The sequence below is a fragment of the Sorex fumeus genome, unplaced genomic scaffold (assembly GCF_029834395.1).
Source record: "Sorex fumeus unplaced genomic scaffold, SorFum_2.1 ptg000032l, whole genome shotgun sequence".
Lineage (NCBI taxonomy): Eukaryota > Metazoa > Chordata > Mammalia > Eulipotyphla > Soricidae > Sorex > Sorex fumeus.
In genome coordinates this window covers 2,059,696-2,076,471 of record NW_026606089.1, presented here as the reverse complement: position 1 = coordinate 2,076,471, position 16,776 = coordinate 2,059,696, and the positions used below count along the sequence as shown (strand labels likewise).

The following is a 16,776-nucleotide window of genomic DNA, read 5'->3' as shown; positions in this document are numbered from 1 at the left end:
CGTTCGCCTTACAAACGGCCAACATGGCCGACCCGAGTTCGATTCCTCCGCCCCTCTCGGAGAGCCCGGCAAGCTAATGAGAGTATTCGATATGCCAGACACAGTAACAACAAAGTCTCCAATGGAGACGTTACTGGGCCCGCTCGAGCAAATCGACGATCAACGGGAGGGCCTTTACCTTTACCTAGTATCTGAGATTTATTTTTCAAAGATGATACTTGTATATATACAAATATAAATACATAATTGAAAGACTCCAAAGAAATGTACCTTCATTTTACCTGTATGTTTATTGTGGTTCTATTTTCTTCTTAATATAGTTATCCCATGAACAATACAAATTTGGACCTCTATATGATTTTTTGTCAATAATTATATTTTGAAACTTTTTTGGAGATTGGTATTTATGTAAAATAATTAAAGATGATCAATATATCCTAGAAATATCAAAAAATCTAAGACAAAGTATGCCATGCATGTATAAGATATATGCAGATAATTTATTTGATTGGCCCCCAGAATTAGTAGAGGGGTTAAAGCACTTACCATGAACACAGTCAACTGAACTTAATGGCTGGCATCACCAGGAATGACACTTGAGGACAGAGTCAGAAGTTCCAAGCACCACATACTATGGCCAAAATACCCCACAAAAACAGAAATACAATTTATCACTTACTACTATAAAATACAAATTCATTATAAAGTCCATTATAAAATCCATTATAATTTTTTTTTAAAATGTATCAAAATTTTGTATCAAAAAAATGTATCAAGATTTACAGGCCAAAAATAGCATTACTTGCAGACAATGTGAGTAAATATTATAAAAAAACATCTTCTTGGTCAACAGCAGACTATCTCTTAAATTTGGGGGTTTTCAAAAGTTATATAGCAGTTGGCACCCTTAACCTCTATGATATTCAAGAAACAGTTATCTGTTTTTCTTTTCTTTTCTTCCTTTTTTGTGGGAGGGTAGCACACCCAGATGTGCTCTGGGCTCACTTCTAACTCTGTATCCAGAGATCACTCCTGGCAGGGTCAGGGTTCTGAGGACTAAGCTCAGGTTAGCTGCATACAAGGTAAACACCCTCTACATACTGCACTAGCTCTTTGGCCTATATGTTTCTTTTTAATAATGACATGTTAATAAATCATTTTATTAATTAAAAATCATTTGCAAATTGTGTTTGAAGAAGGCAAAGAATACATGTTGTAAGTGACCATATAAAAGAAAGAAAATTAAAGTAAATTCCTTGGTAAGTTCTGGAAGTCTTGCAACCATGTTGCCCATGGGGTAATCAGCTAGCTAAGTCTTCCTTAACTTGGATGTTCCTTGTTCACATCCCTGATATCACTCCTATCCTCCTCAGATCCCATTCCCAGTAAATCACGTGCTCACCAGATCTTGTTGTTTCAAGCTTTGTTTTCAGAGGAACCCAAATTTCAGGTCCTTCCTTTTGCACTTATTGTCTCTTTTCCCATCACTTCAGACTTTTCTCCCAGCATTTTTTCCTCACTGAATACAACTTTCCTTCAAGGGAGTTGAAGCTTGTTAGTTTTGAGAGATGACTGGGATCATTTTCCTCTAGCCATACATGAAAGGTAGCAAAACACTTTTCAAGTTTTTCTGTTCACAGACATTCAACTACCCTTTCCTGGGAAAATTGATTAGCAGTTTAGTCTCAGGTCTGTCAGAAACTGCATTTGTTTTCCTCCATTTCCACCAAAGTAGTTCCTGGTACCAAGCAGACTTAGTATAATATATGTTCCTGTTAATACACTTGCACTTGGGATACATGTGAACACATTTCACCTGGCATTTATGAAAGGTGTTCATCCAGTTTGCTTTTCTGGTGGCATTCTGTTTCTCACTATTCCTCTCCACAGCTAAGTGATGTGAAAATACCATCTTTAGTAAATGGTATGATTTAAAGCTCCAGAACGAATGCCAGCCCTTTCAGCTCTCTCGGTCTTATATGTAACCTCTTCTTTAGAACCTATCTTATTTTCGTATTTTTGTTTTGCTTATCATTTACGAAAAACATGTTAAAGTATTTAGAAAACATCTACCAAATCTCCCATGCTGATCACCAGCTGTCCAGTTCCCTACCCTTCCCGGTTTCCTTCCCATCCATCCATAACTCCATTAACTCTCCTAGGACCATCTCTTTCCGCCACCAACTTCCAGGCTCAAGGTCAAGCGGTACCAACCCCAAGATTCTACCAGTTGGTGGTTGGTTGGGTGGGAGAATGATGTCATAAAGTAGGCAGTTGAAAGGTAGAGGCTAGCCAATCAGGAGATCAAATTCCCAAGAAGACTTGATTGGATAGAGAGAGAGGTAGAATGAAGCAGGCTAGGGAGATGGAATCCTACAGGACAGTTATAACAGTTTCACCTTCCTCAGACTCTTATGTTAGAAAAATACTCCCATTATACTCAAGAGCTTACACATTTCATTAACAAATCAAGAAAATTACTAAATAATCATTTATATTGCACTGTTCACCAACATCCTTAGGTCTTATTATTAGTATATTTTATATAACTTTTGCAGCACAGTGGGTAGGGCATTTGCCTTGCAGGAGGCCAACCCAAAGTTTCATACACGCAAGCCAAGTTCTTTAGCCCTGAACCGCATAATCAGTCATCTGTAAGTTAGCTGTTAACTACTGATCTTAAATAAACAATCAGAAAATTAGACAAATAGATAAAAATGTTCACATCAATATAGACTGAGCAGTAAATCATTACAATTATGAAAAACTCCAAAATTTTATTGTCACTGAAATTTATTTTTTAAAAATTATGCTTGTATATAGACTAATGTAAATACATAATTGAAAGACTATTGTAAAATCCATTATAATTTTTTAAATGTATCAAATTTACAGGTTTACAGACCACACTATCTTCATTGTCTACACACCAACATCTCATTATGATGAAAGAGAAATCGAGAAGTTCTACATGGAGCTAGAGGAGTTCTATAAAGAAGACCACACCTTCTACAAGATCATTGTGGGTTATTTTAATGCCAAGATAGGACCGAGAAGATCAGCTGAAGTACTTCACATCGGGACCCATGGCCTAGAATGGAACGAACAGGGTGAGAGACTGTCTGAGTTTATCATGTCGACCAAGACCATTCATGGTAACTCACAGTTCCAGAAGGCAGAATCTAAACGATGGATATGGGAGTCTCCCGGTGGACGATTCCACAACGAAATAGACCACATCATATTCAATCGATGGTTTTGCCTGACTGATGTCGCTGTTGTCCCAAAATTTCGAACGCGATCGGACCACCGTCTCCTTCGTGCAAAATTCTACTTCACAGAGCGGGGAGAAAGGGCTGCAAAGTTCAAAAAGAGAACTCCCAGAATGACCACCAAGTGGGAACTCTTTGGTACTATTGCGGCAACATGGGAAGATGCCATTGTTGACAACATTGACGAGGAATACGATCGACTGGTTCAGCACCTCCATGAATGTGCAAGGAAGGCCAAGAGAGAGATAACCACAAAAAATCGCCTATCTTCAAAAAATCTTGAGCTAATTTGCCAGCGTAGTTTGGCGCATGCCTCAGGCAACCGCAAGCCAATGTCCAAGCTCGCAAAGCAGTGCAGAGATGTGATCAAGGAAGACCTCAAAGAGAGAAGAGCAGAAGTACTGGTAGATGCGGCAGAAGCCGGGAAAAGAATTCGTAACGCCCGCCTGTCCTTCGCCAACTACAAGACCAAGATGACTGCCCTCTGACGTCCTGATGGATCAATCACATCCACCAGAACGGTAATTGAGAAGATTATCCATGACTTCTACTCAAATCTCTTCGATAGCCATGTCCACTTGCCGACATACCAAATTCCACAGGATGGATATGTTGTTCCCAATGTTCTCCCTTCCGAAATCCGACAGCCATTTTGTCGGTAAAGAAACAAACAGCACCTGGCCCAGACATGTCAGACCTGAACACCTGAAGAACCTGCCATCAGTACTCATCAGTACACTGGCTCGGCTCTTCACTCACTACCTGTCTCAATGCAAGGTTCCGTCCCAATGGAAAACCAGCAGGACCGTACTACTGTTCAAGAAGGGAGACATCCATGACATTGGCAACTATCGCCGGATCTGCCTATTGTCTGTCATCTACAAGTTGTTCACTCGAGTCATCCTAAATAGGATTGGCAGAACACTAGATGAAGGACAACCATACAAGCAAGCAGGGTTCCGCAAATGATTCAGCACCATCGACCATATCCACACGATAACCAAGCTCATTGAGGTTTCTCAGGAGTTCAAGATGCCGCTCTGTTTAACGTTCATTGATTTAAAGATGGCTTTTGATTCTGTTGAGACGGAAGCGGTCATTGAAGCCCTAGCCAATCAGGGCATTCAAGCCCAATACATCAGGATCCTCCGTGAGCTGTATTGCGGATTCACTACCAGGATCTCACCATTCTACAAAGAAGTGATTGTTGATGTCAAGAGAGGGGTGCGGCAGGGTGATACCATTTCACCGAAACTCTTCAGTGCCACCCTTGAGAACATCATGCGACAACAGGAATGGGAAGGAATGGGAGTGAAGATAGATGGTCGATAATTTGTATTTTAAAAAACCATCTTCTTGGCCAATAGCAGACTATCTCTTAAATTTGACGATTTTCAAAAGTTATATAGGAGTTAGCACTCTTATTCTCTATGTTACTCAAGAATCATTTATATGTTTTTCTTTTCTTTTCTTCCTTTTTTGTGGGGAGGGGAGTGCACCTAAGATGTGCTCCGGGCTCACTTCCCACTCTGTATCCAGAGATCACTCCTGGCAGGCTCAGGGTTCTGGGGACTGAGCTCAGGTTAGCTGCATACAAGGTAAACACCCTCTACATACTGCAATAGCTGTTTGGACTATATGTTTGTTTTTTAAAATGACATTTTAATTAAACATTTTTAATAATTTTAAAAACATTTTAATAAAACATTAATTAAAATGATTAATGCAGGCAAATACTGTTTTAATTATTAAAGTAAATTTAAAAATTAGAATCATACTTGGCAAAGCATAGAAACACAGCAAAAAGTAGATGGTATATATCTTATTTGAAAGTTTGTAACTGTAACACATTGTCATTTTCCATTTCGAGGATGAGATGAATCCATACAGTAGATTTGTTCCCTCACAATGCTACATTCTCTCCTGGATGCTTATTTAAAAATACTTGCCAATGTTCCTGTTTCCAAATGTTTTGAGTACTACAGTCCTGTTTGCTATTGTTAGACCTTTCTTTTGTTTTATTTTGTTTTGTTTTGCTTTATTAAACACCATGAGTTACAGTTGTGGACTTACAAGTTGTGTGCTTGGGTTTCAGTTATAAAATGATTGAGTACCCACCCCAACACCAGAGCCCATTCTTCACCCCTACCACTCCCAGTATCCCTCCCACCCCCTAACCCCCACCCTGCCCTGCCTTTGTGGCGGGGCACTCCATTTTCTTCTATCTCTCCTTTTCGGTGCTATAATCTGTAGGAGAGACTTCGGGTGGCAATCATGTTCTGTCTATAGACTGCTGTCAGTATGCATCTCCTATTCTGGGTGGATCTTCTCATCACCCTTTTTTTGGTGCTCCCTTCTCTATCTGAGCTGCCTTTACCCCTAGAGTGTGAGGCTGGTATCTAAGCCATGGAGTGAAGAACCTGGTATTTATCACAGCTGTTCTTGTTGTTATTCTCTTAGTTTGCTACTTTAGGTTAACCAGTTGAATGCAGTCTTTCTATGTGTGTCCCTCTCTTTCTGACTCATTTCGCTTAGCATAATATTTTCCATGCAGTACCACTTATAAGTAAATTTCATGACTTCATTTTTTTCTAACTGCTACATAGTACTCCATTGTGTAGATGTACCAACGTTTCTGTAACCAGTCATCTATTCTCAGGCAATCGGGTTTTTTCCATATTCTAGCTATTGTAAATAGTACTGCAATGAAAAAATAAGTGCAGGGGTCAATTCGACTATACTTTTCTGCTTCTCCGAGGTATATTCCCAGGAGTGGTATTGCTGGGTCAAATGGGAGCTCAAATTCTAATTTTTTGAGAATCGTCCATACTGTTTTCCGAAAGGGTTGAGCGAGTCGGCATTACCACCAGCAGTGAAATAGGGTCCCTTTGTCACCACATCGTGCCAACAAAGGTTGCCTTTGTTTTTTTGAATGTGGGCCAGTGTCTGTGGTGTGAAATGATATCTCATTGTTGTTTTGATCCGCATCTCCCTGATGATTAAAGATGTAGAGCATTTTCTCATGTGCCTTTTAGCCATTCGGATTTCTTCTTTGATTAAGTCTCTGTTCATTTCGTTGCCCCACTTTTTGTTGGGGTTGGATGTTTTCTTCTTGTGGAGTTCAATCAGTACTTTGTATATATTTGATATCAACCCCTTCTCAGATGTGTATTTGGAGAATATCCTTCCTCATTCTGTAGACTCTTTCTGTATTTTAGTTATTGTTTCTTTTGAGGTGCAGAAGCTTCTTAGTTTAAGATATTCTCACTTGCTTGGCCAGTGACGTGACATCCTTGAAGATATCATTACTTTCAATGTCATGGAGGGTTTTGCCAACTTTGTCTTCAATGTACCTTATGGGTTCCGGACTGATGTTTAGGTTTTTGATCCATTTTCATCTTACTTTTGTACATTGTGTTAGGCAGAGATCGAAGCCCAGTAGTTTGCACGTAGTCGTCCAGTTTTGCCAGCACCATTTGTTAAAAACACTTTCCTTACTCCACTTCGCATTTCTTGTCCCTTTTTCAAAGATTAGATGGTCATATGTTTTAGGGGAGATGTCAGTATATTCAACCCCGTTCCATAGCTCTGCAGCTCTACCTTTGTTCCAGTATCATGCTGTTTTAATTATTACTACTTTTTGTAAAGTTTGCGGTTCGGGAGGTTAATTCCTCCCATTTTCTTTTAACCAAGAATTGCTTTAGCTCTTCGTGGGGGCTTACTGTTCCATATAAATTTCAGGAGTGTTTGCTCCAATTCTTTGAAGAATGTCATGCATAAACTAATAGGGATCGCATTGAATTTGTACAGTGCTTTTGGATGTATTTCCATTTTGACAATATTAATTCTCCAGATCCATGAACAGGGGATATTTTTCCATTTCCTCGCTTCCTCTTTTATTTCAAGAAGCAGCGTTTTGTAGTTTTCTTTGTACAGTTCCTCTACTTCATTAGTTAAACTAATTCCTATGTAGTTGATTTTCTGGCACACAATTGTGAATGGGATTGTTTTCATCTTGTCATTTTCTTCTCTCTCACTATTTGTGTGTAGTAAAGCCATGGAATTTTAGGTATTTATTTTATACCTGTAACTTTACTCTCGAGTCTATCAATTCTAGGAGTTTCTTGGTAGAGTTTTTAGGGTTCTTTAAGTATAGTATCATATCATTTGCGAATAGTAAGAGCTTGATTTCTTCCTTTCTTATTTGGATGGCCTTAATCTCTTTTGCTTGCCTAATTGCTATTGCTAGTATTTCCAGTACTATGTTCAACAACAGTTGAGAGAGTCTGAATCCTTATCTCGTTCCTGATCTTAGGGGGAACGCTCTCAGATTTTCCCCATTGAGGATGATGCTTGCTGTATACTTGTGCTAGCTGGCTTTAACTATATTGGGGTAAGTCCCCTCTATCCCCAATTTGGCGAGGGTTTTCATCATAAACGGATGCTGGATCTTCTCAATTGCTTTCTCTACATCTATTGATATGATCATATGATTTTTATCTTTTGTTGATATGATGGATTATATTGATTGATTTCCGAATGTTAAACCATCCTTGCATCCCGGGGATGAATCCCACTTGGTCATAGTGTATGATCTTTTTGATGAGCTGTTGAGTTCTCTTTGCTAGTATTTTGTTCAGAATCTTCTCATCCGTGTTCATCAGTGATATCGGCCTGTAGTTTTCTTCTCTCGTGGTGTCTTTGTTTCCATTTGGTATTAGAGAGATATGGGATTCATAGAAACTGTTTGGGATAGTTTCTGTTTTTTCAATTTCCTGGAAAAGTTTGAGAAGGACGGGCAGTAGATCCTCTTTAAATGTTTGGAAAATTTCGGTAGTGAATCCAACTGGACCTGGGCTTTTGTTTTTGGGAAGAATTTTGACTACAGTTTCAATTACATTTTTATGACTAGGTCTATTCAGGTATTTTATATCCTGTTGACTCATTTTTGGGAGATTATAGTAATCCAGGAATTTATCCATTTCTTCTAAATTCTCTTTTTTCTTGGCATACAGACTTTCAAAGTAGTCTCTGATGATCTTTTGAATTTCTTTGGTTTCCAATGTGATATCTCCATTTTTATTTCTGATTAGGTTTATTAGTTTTCTCTCTCTCTGTTTCTTTGTGAGTGTTGCTAGTGGTTTATCTATCTTGTTTATTTTCTCAAAGAAACAGCTCTTGGTTTCATTGATCTTTCGGATTGTTTCTTAGGTTTCCATGTCGTTGATTTCTGCTCTAAGTTTTATGATCGCTGTCCTTCTGCCCGATTTAGGCTCCTTTTCTTGATCCTTTTCTAAGATCTTGAGCTGTGAAATAAGTTGCTTATGTGCATCTTTTCTTCCGTCCATAGATATGCTTGCAGAGCTATGAATTTTCCCCTTAATAGGGGTTTAGCTGCATCCCATAAGCTCTGGTAGTTCGTGTCTTCGTTCTCATTTATTTCCAGGTATCTTTTGATTTCTTCCTTGACGTCCCTCTTGACCCACACATTGTTCAGCAGTGACTTGGTTATTTTCCAGGTGTTCGATTTGGTTTTCCGTGTCTGTGTGTGATTCACATCTATACTCACTGCATCATGTTTCTAAAAGATTGTTGATACTCTTTCTATCTTCCTGATTCTATTGAGGTATGGTTTGTGGCCTAGCACATAGTCTATTTTGGAAAATGTTCCAGGAGCACTGGAGAAGATTGTGTATTCTTTCTTTGGGGCGTGTAAAGCCCTGTATAGGTCTATAAGTCCTTTCTCTTCTATTTCTTCATTCAAAGCCAATGTTTCCTTGCTGAGTTTTGCTCTTGTTGATCTATCCAGAGGTGATAAGGCGATGTTGAAGTCTTCATCTACTATTATGTTGCTAGCACTGTCCTCTTTAAAATCTGTTAGCAGTAGTTTTAAGTATCAAGCTGTTCCTTCATTAGGTACTTATACATTTAAGAGTATGATTTCTTCCTGTTGTATGTATCCCTTGATGAAGAGAAAGTGACCTTCGCTGTCCCTTCTATTTTTTTTTCAGCCTGAAATTAATGTTGTCAGATACTAGTGTGGCCATCCCAGCTTTTGTGAGGGAGCTGTTTGCTTGCAGGATTGTTTTCCATCCTTTCACTTTGAGTCTGTGTTTGCTCTGATTGTTCAGATGAGTTTCTTGTAGACAGCAGAATGCTGGTTTCAGTTTCTGGATCCATTTTGCCACTCTGTGTCTCTTGGTAGGTACATTTAGACATTGACATTAAGGGAGAGTATTGTCATGGGGTTTTGTGCCATCTTCCTGTAGGAGTTGATTGTGTTTACACGTGTTTTCCTTCTTTTCTTACAGGAGCCCGTTTAGTTCTTCTTTTAGATTTGGTTTTGAATGTATGAAGTTCCTGAGTTTGTGTTTATCTAAAAAGTGCTGTATCCTTCCACCGAATTTGAGTGAGAGTTTAGCTGGATAGAGTGTTCTCGGTGAGGCGTTCATTTCTTTGAATTTTTTCACTATATACAACCATTGCCTTCGGTTTTGAGGGTTTCCACTGATAGGTCTGCTGTGAATCTAAGGGGTGCTCCTTTGTAGGTAATTTCCTTCTTTGACCTTGCTGCTTGTAATATTGTGTCTCTGTCCACAGCATCCATCGTTCTGACTATGATATGCGTGGAGTGTTTTTTCTGGGGTGTCCTTTAGCTGGTACCCTTCTGGCTCCTTGGATCTGGATGTCTGCTTTCCTTAACGCTGGGAACTTTTCAGCAATGGTTTCTTTTACTCTAGCTTTTTCATTGGGGTTGTTTCCCTGTCCTTCTGGTACTCCAATGATTCTAATGTTGTTCCTCTTGGCATCATCCCCTTGGTCTCTGATTATCCTTAGAGCCATTTTGAGGTCTTTTCCTATTGTTTGTTCTTCCCAGTGTGATTTCTGTTGCTCATCTTCAAGCTCGCAGATCCTCTCTTCAGCTGCACTTATCCTATTGCTAAGGGCACTTACTAACTTTTTAATTTCATCCACTGAATCCTTTATTTGTGAATATTCTTTTTGTAGCTTTTTAAATTTCTTTTCTCTTTTCTTCCTGTATTTTCTTTGCTCTCTTTTCTATTGTTTTTTCATTTCTTCTTTTAGTCTTTGGATATCCCTTCCATTGATTCTTTGAACATCCTCTGCATTTAATCCTGGAATTCTTTATCAAAGAGAGTGCAATTGTGGAAAACCTCGGTTGAGGATTCGGGATTCTTTTCTTCATATTCTCCTTGTGGTGGAGATTTGCGCTTTGGAGGAGGTACTTTTTAGTTTTGAGTTTGTAGAGCACATTTCATACAGGTCTTTGTTAGAAATGGAGTAGGCGAGTGGGATGTTGTTGTATTCTAGTAGAGGTGGTCAGAAACTCTGGGAACTTTTCAGCAATGGTTTCTTTTACTCTAGCTTTTTCATTGGGGTTGTTTCCCTGTCCTTCTGGTACCCCAATGATTGCAATGTTGTTCCTCTTGGCGTCATCCTCTAGGTCTCTGATTCTCCTTAGAGCCATTTTGAGGTCTTTTCCTAGTGCTTGTTCTTCCCAGTGGGATTTCTGTTGCTCATCTTCAAGCTCGCTGATTCTCTCTTCAGCTGCACTTATCCTATTGCTAAGGGCACTTACTAACTTTTTAATTTCATCCACTGAATCCTTTATTTGTGAATATTCTTTTTGTAGCTTTTTAAAATTCTGTTCTCTTTTCTTCCTGTATTTTCTTGGCTCTCTTTTCTATTGTTTTTTCATTTCTTCTTTTAGTCTTTGGATATCTCTTCCATTGATTCTTTGAGTAGGTCCTTGAATAACCTCTCCATTTTATCCTGGAATTCTTTATCAAAGAGAGTGCAATTGTGGAAAACCTCGGTTGAGGATTCGGGATTCTTTTCTTCATATTCTCCTTGTGGTGGAGATTTGCGCTTTGGAGGAGGTACTTTTTAGTTTTGAGCTTGTACAGCACATTTCATACAGGTCTTTTGTTATAAATGGAGTAGGCGAGTGGGATGTTCTTGTATTCTAGTAGAGGTGGTCAGAAATTTTTAGTCGGTATTAGGCGACAAAGTGAGAGATGAAAGTCCTGAGTGACCAGATTGGGAAACATAACTGCGGCTGGCCACCCAGGAGAAGGCCACGCCCACTTCTTGGAGGACAAGCTCCCTATATGGTGGCCATGTCCCTGGCCCATCCCAGGGTCACTCCCACCCAGGATCCTGGAATGTAGGAGGAGCAATGGAAAATCCCATGGAGCTGCCTCAGGTGTCCCCTGCTAGAGGGTGTCCAGTTCTGCAGGAAAAGGCGGGGGGCTGGGGGTGAGGAGTGGAGGAGTGGTGAACCTGGCTTGTGCTCCCTCTACCCACCTGGAGGGGAGGGGCTGATTAGGTGATGGATAGTCCAAAGAAGCTGCTGCAGGTCTTCCCCGCAGTTGTACCCCTGTGGAGGGTGTCGAGTTCAGCGGGAAAAGGCACGGGGCTCTTGTTTTATTTTTACTTTATGTTCCAATCTTAATGGTAGCACCAGATACTCAGTCAACCTAGCTAAACCCTAAAGTCTCTTCCACTTTCTCCTGCACAAGTCTCTGCTTTCTGACAAAAGGGAGGACCTCAGAATGCTGACATAAATCTAATACCCAGGGCCGCAGGAGATAGTGTAATGCTTATGGAACTTGTCTCACATGCACTCAATTTGACTCCCAGCACCACATGATTGCCAGAGTATCAAAGGTTGTATAGCCTCAGAGGACCCCAAGCACCATAGCCACGTTTTCTGAGAATTGTCTGTGGGGCCCCCACACCTCCTGAGCATTGCTTTACAGACTCTCCCAGCAACCAAAAAATATGTAGTGCCCCAGAAACATGTACTTGTCTTAAATAGGGAGCCTCACTTGAGGTGAGGTTCACACTGAAATATTGCATGAAAAAATAAATCAAAGAGCAGGGGAGACAGTGTAAATCATGTGAGTACAGATCATATATTTGGTGAAATGTGTTAAGATTCAGATGCCCTAGTCTTCGCACCAGGGATATTCCTTCAAAAATGCCCCAATATACTAGAAAGGTTCTAGAACATTAGATGACTGAAACTCAATTATGAGCAACTTTGTAACTTTGTATCTCTTGGTAATTCTAATCGTTAAAGTAAATTTTAAATAAACCCATCAAAGTCACCTTTTTACCACTAAATGGGAAAGATACTTTCTAATACTTATCCTCACCAAAAGCTCAACAGAGTGTGACACTTGCCAGGAAATGTCCTCCCTTGCATTTTTCTCATGATACTTATTAGTACTTCACTCTTCTGTTTCTTCCCTTTACTCATGCCAAATCTTCCCATCTCCCTTGCAAGCTCCTGAAACATTATCCATTCAACATTGATGCACTTTGCCACTGCTCCTCTTGACGTCTTGTCCATGAACTGATTCTAAAACATAACATAGCTGCAATTACATTATTCATGCCAAAGACAGTCATTGGTATATCTTTGCGTTTAGCTTTCTACAAGCTATTGGCACACAGGTTAGTAACATTTTTTTTCCTACAGAGAACACAAAAATAGATATGCTGAGTTTTAAAGTTCCATCAGTATTCTGAGGTACAAATGAAGGATATATATTTTTAACGTTTTATCCAATATCTGTGAGATAGACCATTGCAAATCTATTCGTAATTTTCTTCTTGTCATACAACGATCCAACATCCGTCCCTCCTCTATTGTACAATTCCCAAAACCAATATTCCTGGTTCCCTAAAACCATCCCACAACACCCTACCCCCAACCCCAGTGTGTCTCTATGGCAGGCTCTTTAATTCTTTCTCTCTGTCTCCTTTTTATATTGTGCATTAAGGGTCTCGTTCAGATACTAAGAGGTCATCATGTTTGTTCAAGGAATTTAGCATTTTCATCAGGAAGGTAAGCCTGGAGTAGCTTTGAGGTATGAAAATGACTGCTGAGGCTTCCATAAGTACAGGGCAGTGGGGGTGGTATGCCCATCCTGCCCAGAGAAAGCCTGGAGATTTCAGTCACAAAACCCGCATATCCGAATTTTCAGCTGTTATATTTCAGTGAGAGCCATCCTGAGACGATGGAAATCAGAGGAGAGCATGGTGGCGATTTTGGATTGTGGGAGCAAGTGGCTGCACTGGGTTCTGGTTGGGTGGGCACCAAACTAACCTGCCTCCCTCCGATTTACCCTAGTGTCTTCAGCCTTTTGCAGTTCCAAGGTTAACTGTGGCTGTCGATATCTTCCAGATTTGTCTATGGGTCTCTGAAACAAGACCAATCCATTAGCTTGTATAGCTGAGCCAGGAGTGGTTTGTTAACATGGCTCCCACATTTCTTTCGGGAGTTTAATTTCTCGGGAAACGTAGTCCTGAGTTGTTGGGAGCCAGCCAGATGCACAGTGGCGATTTGAGGTTATCAGGAAGCATGAAGACACCATCAGACTGTTGATGTACTCACCTGAGGGTACAGGTTGACTTCCTGGAGGCAATGCACCACCAGACTAACAAATATTCATTGAATTAATGAACGAATAATCAACATTTTCAAAATGTGTCTCTTTCTTGCATTTTAGAAGGGTAACTTCTAACAGGAAAATAATCTTCCTGGTATAATCAAGACCTATGATTTATTCTTAATATATTTAATAAAAGCTACACATTTTGAAATTTATACAAAGAATTTCTTTTAAATTATCTGTCTTCATAATTTTCTTGTAAATTACTAAGATATCACTGTTTATTCCACCGTTCTTAGCATAGAAATTTATAGACAGAATGTGCTAAGTAAAACTTCATTTTGGCACTTCTTTTCAATGTAGTACTAGAAGTACTTGGAAGAGAAAATAGATAAGAAAAAGATATTAAGAGTTTTTCATGTATGAAAGTTAGAAATAATCTCTCACTATTCACAGAAGATATCATACTATATTCAGAGAATACTAAAATCTCTACAAAAAACACCCAGAGACAATAGACATTTATAGTAAAATTGCAGGCTATAAACTCAATACCTAAAAGTCTATGGTTTTTTTATATGCAAGCAATGAGAGAGAAGAAAGTGACATGAAAAAGCAATCCCATTCACAATCGTGCCTCAGAAAATCAACAACCTTGGAATCAGCTTAAATAAAGAGGTAAAGGACCTATACATCAGGAAATTAAAAAGGACACGAGGAAATGGAAACATATATACTGCATATGGAATGGGAGAATTAACATTCTCAAAATGGCAATTCTCCACGAAGCATTGTAAAAATTCAACTTGATCCCTATAAAGATACCCATGACATTCTTCAAAGAAATTGATCAAGCACTCCTGAAATTCACATGGAACGACAAATGCACACGAATAGCTAAAGCAATTCTTGGGGAAAAGACAATGGAGGCATCACCTTCCCCAACCTCAAACTCTACTACAAACGATAATAATGAGAACAGCATGGTACTGGAACAAAGGCAGAGCTGCAGACCAATGGAAAAGGATTGAATATACTGACACACACCCTCAAATATATAATCATCTAATCTTTGATAAGGGAGCAAGAAATGTGAAGTGGATCAAGAGAGTCCTCCTTAACAAACGGTGCAGAAAAAAACTGGACAGTTACATGCAAAAAAAAAAAATGGCTCAGACCTCTACCTAACACCATGCACAAAAGTCAGATAAAAATGGGTCAAAGACCTCAACATCAGACCAGAATCCCTCAGGTTCATTGACGACAAGGTCGGCAAATCCCTCCACGACATTGAAGCTAAAGGTATCTTCAAATATAATACTCCACTTGCCAAGCAACTTGAAACAGAGATAAACAAAGGGGACAATCTTAAATTAAGCAGCTTATATACCTCAAAAGAAACAGAGACCAGAAACAAAGACTCCGTCATGCAGGCAAGATACTCGCAGAAGCCTACCAGGTTCTCTGAGAGTGAGAACTGGACAATCAGAGTTGCTGTCTTCTAAATAAGATCCAGTCTCTGGATGTTGGCCATTGATGGCATTACATGGATCCAGGGGCAGTTCGTGGTTGTAGCACTTAATTATTAGAAGATGGGGGATCTGGAAGGAGGGGGCACAGTCTTGATCTGAGCAGCCATGGAGATCTCATCCCCCGGTCCCACACATCTGGGTTCCTCTTCCAGTTCCTTCATGCATGAGGTTCCTTCAAGCTTGGGAAGGGTGGACTTAAGCGTACCTATGGCTGGTTGCAGAGGTCTTCAGCTGCCGGGGCTCTAATCAGGGCGGTGAGGGAAACTCACCCCGGCACCTCCAAGGGGCCTCGGTGAGGAAAGCCAGGTGCGAGGTCAGGAGACTGTCGTTTTAGACATATTTGGAATTAATTTTAGAGGTCAGGAGACTGTCGTTTTAGACATATTTGGAATTAATTTTAGATCGAAAAGTACACATCATTCAAAATACTTATATGCTTAGTAAAAAATTACTACACACTTGTTCAATCACCTCAGAGGACCCACTCTGCTCAGAGAACTAGATTTTTAATTACAGGTCTGTTTTGCCCATGTTTCATGACTGAGAATCACTATCAGTAGATATGAAACTCACTACACACAAAGATGCACACAGGTTACTTTGAGTCATCTATGTTGTTAATGTGAGTTGGCCATTAAACTTCACTGAGACCCTTTGTTCTGTCCTTTATAGGAGCCTGATGAGTCTCACCTTCCGTTCAAGTTGAACTTGTAATAAGGTGGAATGAAATCATGAATATGATCCTCACCTCATCCTTCAGGAGAAAAATCCTACATACATTCAAGGTGGTCAAAGTGCAGAAAACACCATCCAACTTTTCCTGGAGATGTACACGGGACTGAGGTGAGAACAGCAAAAGGCTCTATTTTAATGTTCTTAATGAAGGATTCAGGGAACAACATTAAAAAAACTCATATACCATCTTCCAAAAGAATTATTTTGTAAAACTGATGCCTGGGGTATGGTAAATGATAATATAGTAAAAACCATATTTTTATTTCTGGGACATTAAAGTTCTAAATCTACTTATTCATGCTGCTTTGAAATACATTCCTTGATTAGGAATCATTGTCTGCCATAGGAGTGAGGAAGGACAACACTCAAAGTAATAAGAAGAGAAAAATATGGAAAAATATGGAAAAATTAACTCCTACTAGGTTTGATAACACATATACTAAAATTGAAATGATACAATGATGAGCATTGTCCTTGCACAGAGATAACATGCAAACTTGTAAAGCATTCCATAATTTTGTTGCAAGAAGAATTAACAGGTATACTTTAAGCTAAGACAATCCCCACAAGTATAAAAATTATACATAAAGAGAGCACAAATCCCCAAAACAACAATCTCTCTCAATGTCAATGGACTAAATGTGCCAATTCAGAGGCACAGAATAGGAAGATGAATTAGAAAACTGAACCCAACATTCTGCTGCCTGCAAGAAACATGTCTGAACAATCAAAGCACCCATGGGCTAAAAGTAAAAGGCTGGGAAACAAGTTTTCAAGAAAATATCACCTCTGCAAAGCTGGAGTGGCCATACG

The 16,776-nt window shown here is 39.5% G+C and overlaps 1 pseudogene; it reads left to right on the top strand.

Annotated features, from left to right (window-relative positions):
- The first annotated feature begins 16,385 nt into the window (after positions 1–16,385).
- On the top strand, positions 16,386–16,482 carry LOC130025895 (uncharacterized; annotated as a pseudogene).
- Positions 16,483–16,776: the final 294 nt, after the last annotated feature.